General features: G+C 35.4%; 1 long non-coding RNA gene across 2 annotated transcripts; it reads right to left on the bottom strand.

Annotated features, from left to right (window-relative positions):
* Nucleotides 1–368: 368 nt before the first annotated feature.
* LOC143692080 (uncharacterized) lies at nucleotides 369–11,912 on the bottom strand. Of its 2 annotated transcripts, none has more exons than XR_013179947.1 (4): nucleotides 11,776–11,912; nucleotides 10,392–10,540; nucleotides 9,887–10,085; nucleotides 369–3,141 (listed from the first exon to the last, which is right to left on the bottom strand). It is a non-coding gene; the product is annotated as an uncharacterized LOC143692080 (long non-coding RNA). The 2 variants fall into 2 exon arrangements; XR_013179948.1 differs by lacking the exon at nucleotides 11,776–11,912 and adding an exon at nucleotides 10,572–11,026 and having other exon boundaries at nucleotides 10,392–10,478.
* Nucleotides 11,913–12,148: the final 236 nt, after the last annotated feature.

The raw sequence follows: 12,148 nt of genomic DNA, 5'->3' as shown, positions 1-12,148 counted from the left end.
TTTTCATGTAATTTTCATGATTCATTCAATTAAAGGTCTAAATCTTGGTGAAATTTGTGTATTATAATTGTACATATTGTTAATATATAATATCTTTTCTTTAGCTATTGGTACTAAGGATATGCATATTTAATCCAGTAATTTTGCAATCACAATGAAACTTTAAACCAATGAATTTGGTTTGCTTTAGAGAAATTCTTTAGTGTATTAATAGCTGAAAGAAATACTCTGTCAAAGCCTGTATTGATCAGAAATACTATATTCTAATAAATATAACACAGTAAAAAGACTTACTAAAAAAGATATTACAGGATTTTTTTTTATTAATGTTATCTTTCCAAAAATATTTTGAAGTACTCAATCATTGCTGAACTGAATTGTCTTGTTGTAGACCATGAAATAAAGGATTAAATGGAAGGAAGACACAAGAAATATTTCAAAGCTTGATCATGAGCAGAAGTCTCATATGTGATACATTTGCAAAATCATTACTAGCATGACAAAATGTCTGTCATGCATGGACTACATTGTATTATAATAGGATTGTATACTGTTTTTCCATTCAGAATTATATTAGTCCTGTGTTCTAAACCTAACACCATTTAATTTCTTTTTAAAACTAACACTATTCCATACTTTCATGTGCTTAGTCATGTAATTTTATGATTGTCCTGAGAGAACTAAAGTTAGACAAGTGTTCCTGAAATATATTTCAGCAAAATAACACAATAAAATGCGGGGCAATCAATCTAATACACTGGAGAATGAAAATGAATGATAAAAATACACTGGCAAGCTTTTCGAAATAAAGAGAGTACTATGCTTAAAAAACTAACGAAAAATCCGGACCAAATAGTACTTCAGAATAGGAGTGAGTTTTCCAGATAATGAAAATACCTTGTGAAATTTGGTTTCCCATTCGGTTTTGAAAATGTATTGCAGTAATATCAATTCTGAGCTAGTAAATACCAACATATAGGAACAGAAATATACCCAGTATTCTTCACTCTAAAAACCAAGTCACATAATCGAAGTTTTGAATAATCATATAGGATGCTTCTATACACAGTTTTGTGCTTTTATTAATCGTTATTTTTGCAAAACAATTATTTACAATTATTCACTAATCAGTCTCCATAACATCTTGCGAAACAATTGGACAAGTTGCAGTTAGTAGCAAATGTTACTGTTTTCAGTCTTCTCTTAGCCCCTTACTTAGTGCACCGTCAAGAGAAATGGCTTTTAAGCCTTTGAGATCCAGACCACCAACTATGTCCTGGCCTTTTTCCGAGGATGTCCTACAGAAAGTATAAAATTGTAGCAGTTTCCAACATGCATATATCTTTTTTAGAATTTTCCAAAAAATGATCAAACACGGCTAAATAGAGCTTATAGTTGTAAAAATAAAAGCTGTTGTGACTCTAAATATAATGCTTGATCAGCTCTGCAAAGGACAAAATGAATATGATTACATATTTTAACATTCTTTTGTTTTTTCCAGGTAAGATGATAATTTTTTTTTTTTGTAAGATGTTAAGATGCTAACTAGACCTTGTTGCAAAACTGACAGCAACATCTTTTCCACCTTATATTTAGTGTAGCTGTAATTGTAATCTTTCAATCTGCATGTTGAAATAATTTTTATGGTTAAGTCAACTTTGAATTAATTGCTTTGTATTTCAGCTTAGCCATCAGTATAATGAGAAGAATAATATCTTCTTTCCTACCCAAAAATTGATGACTTATGCCTGTGATATCATGGACTTAAAAACGGAAAACCTCTTAGCATAGTCTGGTGACATATGTCAATAGAGCACTGTCTTAGGGTGAGTTTATGATGCTTTTATCCCCAGTCATCTGTTCTGTTAATGCTGGATATTATATTCTCTGGTTCTGAGAGTGAAGGTGGGGAGAAGAGGAATAGCGGAGTTATCAGAGGCTGCACTCTCTCTTCTAAAAGCAACACTCTTCCACATTCTGTGCTGGACTGTTGTCTGGGCACTGTTGGAGCAGAACATAACATTCCTTTGCTTTTTAGTTGGTTTAGCTGGCTGAGGCAGAGTTTTCCCTGGACTGTTTTTTCCATCTCTTTTCTTGGAAATATTCAAGCCTGCTCTGGGGAGCACCGAGAGCTTGGGCTTTGTTGCTTATGGAGACCTACTCTGGGCAGCAGCTTTTCCCAGTGCGGGAGAAATTAACAACAGAGTCAGCACCCACAGGAGAGACTTTCTGAACTTGTTGTCTCTTCAGAGCGGCAAATGCTTTTTGTCATCTGATATTGTTCATTTTTTGTGCTGGGAAGCCCTTTGCTTGTTAAATAACCAGGTTTTTTCCACTTCCCTGAAAGGAAATGTTTCCCAAACCTGTTGAGGGGAGGGGCCGCGTGGGTGGACTTTCTGGCTTTCACCACACCCCAGCCCCCCCCCCCATTTTAAAGGTTTTCTGCCAAATTTGCCCTAAACCAGGAAAAGCAGGATGTGCGACTTCGAAAATCATGGAATCACTTTGGTTGGGAAAAACCTCAAAGAACACTGAATCTAAATATAATTAGCAAATATAACCATCAAGAAATGTTTTGCTCTTCAAGGAGAACGTATTTTATCTAGTACACTTTGCAAGTATTTTTCTCATAACAAGCACGCATGTCCAATGCATTAGATGGGAATATAACAAGAAACCTGTGCCAATCAACAGAATGATTCTCAGGGTAGGATATTTGCATCTTTCATGCTTCTTCTTAACATCATAAAAAAAATTATAAAGTAATGATTGGAATTGTTACTCTTTTGACAGTTCTTAATGTACTACTGACATTTTTGGCATACAAATGCCGAATGGGTTAAATCACCTAATTTTTCTGATTTAGTGTTGCTTAAGCTGGAAGCAGAAATATTTAAATGCTCCAACCTCTTTCTTAGTACCTAATTCGTATTACAAAATCAGCGCACAATCTTGTCCCTTGACGTGCAGCTAACTCTGTTTATACTGACAGGTTGACATTAGTAGGGCTCACGTGATGCTGCACACAGACGCCTTCAGGGTACACCTCCAGCAGATAGTAATTCCATGCAGTTCGACAGTCCCAGTGTTGACTTTGGATCACCAGAAGAGTAGACCTAGAGAGATTTGATGGAGAGCTCTCTGGAGGGAGTGGAAGAAGACAGCAGAAATCCCGTCTGTTTGTTTGTACAAATATATTAAATGCCATTTGCAAAATCTTTGAATCTAGCTTTTTCTGCAAATTATTTTTAAGCTATATGCATTACATGTACAGTTTCCCTGAGCAGGTGAAATAGAGATACATGTAAGTGGATTGAATCAGGGTTAGGAAGCAGTGAAATAAAGCTTTTCAAGAATCTTTATTGCTGACATCCAAGACTCTTACCCATTTTTTTATGTCCAGATGTTTTTTAAAATAATAGACCACAACTTCGCTACCTAATATTTTTAATAGGAAATACAAAGATATTTTTAAACTCATGTATTTTATAGCTTGAATAGTTTTCTTTATTTATTTCCTTTTTCCCAATTCAGTTGTACAAATCATATGATTAAATAATAAAAACTAATGTTGTATGGAAATAGTTAATGTTATACTTCAAAGTTAAATGTTGTTTTTTTCCTGGAATGTTAAAAAAAAACCAAACTGTGTTATCTGTTCCCCACACTGATTATTATATGAAACTAATTTAAATATAATATTTTGACTTTACATGGTACATATAACTTTACAGTAATATTCAGAAAGTCAAGGCTCTAAGTTAGATTGTTTGTATGATTTTCCGGTAATTCTAACTTCCCAAACCACTTTTTTCAGATATGTATTTTTACAGTAAGTCATCATATGAGCTGTGAGAAATTTTAATGTGGAGGAGGGCCAACACGCAAAATACTCATGTCATACTCGACATATTTCACTTCAGAAAGCTATGGTATGCTGTGATTAATGATGAAATTTATTATGATGAATTTAATGAAATATGAAATAAATAAACTTAACATTACATTTCTAAATCTTGTAGAAAAATCGCATCTTATAAGATAGCAGTTTCTTCTGCTGGTGTCAACGTAGAGCATTTGTGCCACCAGCCTAGTTTTCTGAGAACATTTGACCTTGCTCACTGTTGAGAGCTTGCAGATGTCGTTAATTTGGTCTTATGATCTTTTTTTTCTTTTCAATGTCTATGACGTGGTCTGGTATTGTGTACTCTACCGTATCGTTTTATAAACAGACATGTTTCAGCTGTTTGAAAGAGTAGTTGAAAGTGAGCTTGCAATTATGAGTTGGCTGCCAAAAGGATTAATTTTCTGTTTTAAGCATAATATCAATAGAAACATTCCATCCATTCCTATGATACAGACTACTTTTGAATTTACAGGGTAATTTGAATTAGTGGTGATACTGCATTTGCAATAAATACGACTTACTTCCTTTCTAATGATGATAATAGTCCTCTTTCTATTACTCTAAGGATTGAATCAACCATCATTATTATCCTGTTCTTATTGCGCTGTGAAGGAAAAATAGTTTTGCATTAAACAAGGTGTAAAATGCATGGATTTAGCATCATTCTTGCAGGTAGTTCTCAATTCTGAAAATACCTCTCAGAAGCTGCATCAAACGGAAAAGCTAGAAAGATGGCAGAATGCAGACCCTGCCTTTCAGAATCGAGTATACAATAACACCCAAGAAATTCTTCATGGATGCTGAATACGTAGAAAGACGCCAATATTAAAGGTAAAAAATAGTCCATGTGTAACTTGTTCGATGAATTAAAACTATGATGATCAAGACGCTACAGTGCCAAATGTGCTACAAGGAATTTTTGTAATTAACATCATTCCCATCATTAAAAACTACTGGTTTTATTATAGATTGTTAAAGAGTGTGCAGCAGTTTGGAAAAACGTGCTTTTCTTTTCTATTAATAAGAACTGTGTAGAATTCTAAGAGATACTGTAAACAGGTTTTAGAAAACAATCTTATTTTAAAGGTTAATTCTATTAATAAATACAATACATGAAAAAATTTGATCTGATGTATATCCTGAAGACTCTTAAAGGAAAATGTCTTTGTTGCATTCTCTTCTTTCTAGTACAGGAGATCATTCTTACGTGCAATATAATGTTTTTTATGTTCTTGATGGCAGAGCTTAGAGATCTTTGTCTCCATTACCATCAGGATTTGCATATAAAGTGATGAGACTTTTTGTTCATGATTAGAGAATAAGTGTCGTAACATTTATGTCAAGTAAATTTGAAGTTTTTTTGCCAAAGGAATATCTTCCTTCTAATGAAACCCTTTGGCAATAGCAGACCTACAACAGTTTTCAGGAAGGCAAATAATACACATACACTGTGCAATTTCCTCACTTTTTTTTACCAGAAAAAGAAAACGGTTGGTTTTGTTTTCTTCTATAAACTTAGACTTATTTTCTTCCAAAATCTTTTTAAATCTTTGAATTTATATTTATAGCTAATTACTTTCACAAGTGCGCTATAGAATGTGCATTTCAAAGGGCAATTTGTACGTATTCAAACGGCTTATTTTATTTTATTTAATATGGCTATATTAGATTAAGAAAACATAAAGGCGCAGTAATACTTTATCTTATACAAAATTTTAAAAATGTCAGCTATTAAAAATTATACCAGAAAATGATGTCTGTAAGAGTGTAACAGAAGGTTTTTTTCCAGAACAACGTGCCGTCCTTCCCAATTCTAATTTTCCCTCCGATTACATTGTACACAAATATTTTAACACAGCCTTTTAATAGTGGCATATCATTAATGGGGTAGAGTATTGCCCTGCCAGTATTGGCATTGGCTCGATTGTAGTTGAGTTCAAATTTGCTGATGCGGCAAGGTTTTTTTGCTGAACACACTTTAGCCAGCAAGAGAGTTTCTTAGTCTTAAGATGCTATGAGTCCCAGAAGAAGATGAATGAGGTGATGACATGCCTTGTGTTCTGAAGAGAGATCAAAAAACTTATTTCTGTGTTCATCTACTTCTTGGTACAGAAAGTTCAGAGAAGGTATTGAAGCAGCACTTTCTTTGCATATATTAGTAAATCGGAGACAGAGCTTGCCCCCAGGTTTGTACAAAAATACTCTTTTGATATAACTATTAACCAGAAAATATCTCTGGGAAAATTTGCAGTGGCATAAAGCAAGCCCTTCCTGGGAAACTTTCTAAAATGTTTCAGAAGTTATTCCCATCGCTGTTGCTAACCTGCGCTGTCTAGCGTTCAGATAAGTTTGAGACCATGTTGAAATAATTCTAATAAATATACTGATGATACACTATTGTGTAAACATAGGTCTTCTCCATAGATGTCAGAGAAAAATATTTCTATTGTTAAAATGAGTTAAATATAAAACAATAACAGCATGGAAGAAAAAAAATTACATCAATATAATGAAGATGCCCAGAGTTCTTCTTTTGAAGTTATATACAGTCAATATTTTCTAAAGAAGTTTGGGAAACTTATTAAGAAGTAGGAGTACTTTCCACATGTCTGGTGTACATATTCACTTTTGCAACTTCGCAAAAACATATTATTAAAAGAAAATTTTTCCGCCTTGCGGAAAAGTAACCTCTTTGTAATTTTATTAAAGGTAGGATCATAGATCAAGTATGCCCACAAGACAGTAGTAGTACTACGAAAAGCCTTTTGGTTTGTATTTAACTACAGTAAGCCTGAGAAAGTAGAAGAGTGTCTTTCCCTGCTGCAAGGTGTACTTCCAATTTGCTAGTGTTGCTTCAACATTGTCTAAAGAAAACTTATCAAAATAAGAATATTGTAAACATAGGCAGCAAAGAACAGACTGCAACAATTTCTGGAACATCTTGAAAAAATACCCTTGCTTATGTTCTAATCATTCAGTTCACAAATCTACCTAACGATGAAGAAGAAGTTTTGAAGGCATTACTTTTTTCCTATGTCAGCAGGGACCTGAAAAAAAAGAATATTAGGAAGAGTGTTAGTGTTAAGCTAAATTCCTAAATCTTTGGAATATCCTGTTAAATGATAATACGCTATTTTAAATATGGCATTTTAAGGGAAAAAGTCTTGTTTAAAGACGTTTGAGAAAGCTGCTTATGAAAAAAAAAAAGACTTGGAGACATATAAGGTCTTTAGTCATACAATTTTGAAGACTGGGTAAAAACACAGTTCCTTCATATAGGAAGAACAGCAGACCTTAATTGCAAACCGTTTCAAAATGCAGTTATATATGTTTCTGGTTGGGATTACTTGATATCATGTCTCGTAAAGTCGAGGGATTGCAGTTAGGTCTCCAATAGTTTCCTTCCCTGAAATTCATCTGCATTCGCTCCTTTGTTCAGAGTCCTAATTTATGAGTGTGATTTCTCAAGTAGAATTTGTATCACAGATAAATACTCGGCAAAGAGCAAACTAAGGTTTTTTTCCCCAGCTCTCAGACTGATGTTACTTGTCAGGAATTTAATAAAAAAGAAAAAAAGAGGGATATTTTTAATAGCGACCATGAAACTTAATTACACCGCTACTATGGACATCTGAATCCTATGAATAGACAGTGACTGATTTAGAAAAAAATAAAGTACTACTGCAGTTTAAAGAAACATATGACCATACACAGTTTGCTGATGGAACATAACCTATCAAGTGGCTTAAATGAGCAGATAGATAGGACATATGACATATTTTTTTGTGGATCAAACATTTATTTTTTAAAGTGATGCAGACAGATAGTGAACTCACCAGCTTAGATATTGCACAGTAGATAAGAAGGGGACATAACTTACTCCATTATGTTATCCCTTGGAATCCCCGTCCAAGGGGATTTTCCCCTGCAGCTGTGAAAATGTGGCTACCTTTTTCACTATACTGTTGCAGCATTTTTAGTGCTCATCAGCTGGTATGGAGGGTGACTTCTCAGCAGTAAGGCCAGGGGACTTTGCTTCAATGGATTTTGATCTACATATATTTCTAAGACGTGCTTCAGCCCTGTTTGTCAAATACAGGCTTTAAGAATGCTAAACAATTGTTCAGGTCGTGGATCACAGCAAATAGTAGTGTCTCTACTGGGCCGTAAACGCTTTATTCTCTCCCTCACCTTCTCCATCACCTCTCCTCTCTCACATGAGCTAAGTTCCAGGTCCACAGGTATTTTCGCAGCATCTTGAGGACTGATGCAGTAAGAACGTTGAATAGAACAGATTTGGGATAAATATCCAGTTTGGATAAAATGTGTTGTGCGCAGAAATCCAATGAGAATATGGTCCCGCTCTGCCCAGAAAAACGTTCGCTAGTAATAGTGTGTTACGTAAACTGCAATGTAGTCTAAAACTCTTTTCTGAGAGTGTTTGAGTGATTTTTATGACGCACCGATATTTGACATATACATTTCTGAATATAAGAGGAAAAAGAAAATGGCAGGAAATTTTCCATTTTACTGGTTAAAATTTTAAATTCTATCCACTTTTTCAAAAATGTCAAACCGAAATGCCTACCAACATATTTTAGTCATGTGTCAGTATTTATATAAAATGTTTCAAATCAAAATAATTTTAAACTTTTACTCAAAGTTTATATGCTTAAATTTATTATTTTTGACATATATTAAAAGAAAGGAAGACGTTTTTAGTGTAGGGGTGCTAGAACACTGGAATAAGTTGTCTAGAGAATCAAGTACATTGTGGTTTATTTCTTGGTGTTTTCTCATGCCAAACATTTAACTACTGACGAAGTCCCTTTTGTCTTTCTTGAATACAGCTAGGATTACGGTTGTGTCATTGTTGACAAACTCTTATTCTCAGAGCTGTCCAGCTGAAAGTCCTAGATGAACTGATATACCATGTCACTTTAACACGGCATGAATTCAACCTCTTACCGTTTCAGCACCTAAAGTTGTCCAGCCCTAAAATTCTTTACGCATTCCTTGTCAACTGGCATTTTTAATATATGAAGCTATGAAGAATTTGCACTAAGGGATGATGACAAATGAGTCACGCTGGTAGATTAACGAACACATGCAAAGAAGAGAGGGGGGAATGAGAGCACAAAAAGAGAGTACACAAGTACAACGTACTTTTTCCTGGAACAGGCCTAACACCGTAGAAATCAAAATTAACACAAATCCTCCAAGGGGTTGTTCTTGCAAAAGAAAAAGACTTACTTTTGTATTTACAAGCCTGGAATATGTAGCTTTGGATCTCAGTAAAATGCCAATGACAAAACGAGGCCAATAAGTTAAATAGAGTATGAAGCAGTGTAAAAGAGGAAAGCAGTGGAGAACATCAACCCTGCTCTGCTAATTAGTCTCTTTGTTCTTCTTGGCATTAGCAGAAATTTGAAATGAAGCTCTGAAAATTACAAAGGAGGTAGAAGAAAATGAAGCGATGACTCCTCTGGCATAGTATTGCCTATAAGTGGTCTTCAAAATGTAAAGATTGTTTCATCCTTTCAATTGAAGGAAGGTGTTAAAACAACAGGAAGAAAATAGCTTCAAATTCTAGAAAAACTCGGGTCAGTGTACTTCTAGACAAAAAGGACACTGATGGAAAACCGACTAAACTGGCACCAATGCAAGAGCTTATACTAAACCCCAGAAATTTCCACTACTTCACTCTTTGCCATTACGGCAGTATGAACACAGCAACTCTGAAACTGATCATCTCCTTAACAAATTTGGAGTGAGGGTGTCTAGTGACGCAGAGTCTCCAGGCAAGAGCAAAGAAGAGATACTTTATTGTAAAAACCAGGCTTTTGAAGCACTCAGTTCTTTATCAGTTACATAGCTTTAAGCCATAACACAAATCATTCCAACCACCACTGTATACGACGCTCTGAACACGCTATGGTTCTAGAACCTGTAGATCTCCCTGTAATTCGCCTGTCTTACCTTTCCGTAGTCCTTTTCTACTTAACCAAAGTAACGGGCCTCAGCTCAGGGCCTTCCTTTTGCAAGCTTTTACTTTTATGCAGCAGCAAAATAATAGTTTCTTCAATGCCAGGATTTTGGGTAGACGAGTTACATCTGCTCCTCCAGGGAAACATAATGCAGAAAGAAAATCCTTTCGGAGGTGTTGTCATTCTATTTTCTAGACAGGCCAAATAAAAAGAAAAGCAAGATATAGGATTGTGTACGTGCTCTTATAAAACAGCTGCTGCAATGTTACAATGAACTAGCAGAAAATCAGCAAAAACTAAAGTGGAGGAAAACAACCTCCTTTTGAAGGAAATAAATGACGTGTTAAATAAAGACAACACTTTTCCAGGCTATCGTGATACTTGAAATGTCAGAAAAAGATAAAAGCAGAGGGTGAACTAATGGGGAAAGGTTAAAAGAAGCCAAGAAAAACAGGACTAAATATTAAGACTCCCAAAAAAAACCATGGGTAACTTACCTGTTGAAGCATTCAGGAAATCTGTGGCCGCTGATTTAGAAAATCCATTCAGGTTCATTTAGCCGTGCAACTTCCACTTTTTTTCACCTGTCAGCATCACAGGGTGAATTGTTACCATGGAATCACCATTCTTTGGGTTCTGTTCTTACCTTTAGGAGAGAAGTAGAGCAGCTGAGGTACCTGTTACTGATCTGATAGCCAGGAATCAAGAGTGACACAATTCATTCACGTCCGATCACAACTATCAATAGTAAGAAGATAAGATTGGTCTCTTTTAATGACTCTTTCTTCATGGCGACTGCTCTAATTCTCGTGAATTTATTACCTTCTCTCTAAGAAGAGAAAGTCCAATTCATTTTCCCCTCCTTATTGGTGCAGGGTTACCTTTTGTTTTGTCGAGGCGAAAAATGTAATTGAAACTAGCCGTAATTATTGTGTTTAAAGCATCCTGGCCTTTCAGAAAATCTCAGGATGATAAAAGCCTTAAATGATATTGGCTAAATAATCTGCTTTTACCAAGAGCCAATTTAATCTACCTTTTGTAACAAACTCCAGTAATACAAAATCCAATCATACAAAAGAGTCACAAATAAGCAGAAAGAATTATTGGACCATTTATGGTAAAAACCATCTGGCCTTCTTTGGGAGTGAGAATAATCAGCTGAAGTAGCAAAGTTGAAGACAGAAATCTCCTAGCACTGAGAAGTTGCTGACAAGGGAACAACCTAAGCTCTGTGACTTTTCTCCTTCCATTCATTGGTCAAGCCTAATAGCCTAAAATTACGGGTCAATTAAATACAAATGTTAATCTAGCCAGAGGCCTATGAAAAGTCAAAAAAAATAGAAGATCTTCGTAGACAATGGAAATGGAAACACAGGTAAAAATCTATTTTTTTGAAACTCATTCCCTTCTAGTCATAACTAAATGTATAGACACCAGTACAATCAGGAAAAGATATAATTTACCGATCTTCTTGCACCAGCCAGTCCCTTTCCACCGTATTTTTTTCTAAGAGGTTCAGAAGTTTCATAATGTATGGAATAAAAGAAAGCACTACAATAGTGACTACTAGCAATAACAAAGCTCCCTTTACGAGATCTTTTAACAATCCAATTCTTTTCTGTCACTCAACCATTCATGCATACCACACTTATTTCCGAAAAATTTCTTTATGTTATTTGTCGCTATTTGAGTTTCCTCTGAATGATTCCAGAATGATCAGAGCTGTTCACAAAACACCGGTCTGATCAACAATCCTTCAAAAGTCTCGCACACGTGCCCTTATATTATCAAAAACTAATCGATAGAAGAGCTATTTTCAAGTGTGCCATGTTTCATGGTATCTACGTCCCTGAAAATCTGTTTTAAACTAGCCGACCTTACTTTTAGTTGCTTGACCATCCAGCATCCTAACTTATTAAAGGTAGTCAAAGCTTGATCAGCAACGACACGAGCCGTAAGGAATGGCAATCATTATCCGGCTGGAGTAGTCATGTCTTAACCTTGTCCTTCGTCTTTCAGTTCCCCAGGGTCGAAAAAGCAGCTGCTTTGCGCACAGAACATTGTGTCTGTCGCGTTGCAGTCTAGGAGGGCGGCTGCTGCCGAAAGACACCCGGGACCAGCGCTTAGATTCGGAGAACTCCTTATCTCCGTCTTTAGCGTCTCTTCTCGCCTACATTTTATCAAAAAGATTTTCTATTATATCTCGCGAGAAACTGTGCGAGGATAAAACATCTCCTGATCTTGTTCTAGACGT

The sequence above is a fragment of the Agelaius phoeniceus genome, chromosome Z, assembly GCF_051311805.1.
Source record: "Agelaius phoeniceus isolate bAgePho1 chromosome Z, bAgePho1.hap1, whole genome shotgun sequence".
Lineage (NCBI taxonomy): Eukaryota > Metazoa > Chordata > Aves > Passeriformes > Icteridae > Agelaius > Agelaius phoeniceus.
Note: the sequence above shows the minus strand (reverse complement) of the source record. Positions and strands in the feature narration are given on the sequence as shown.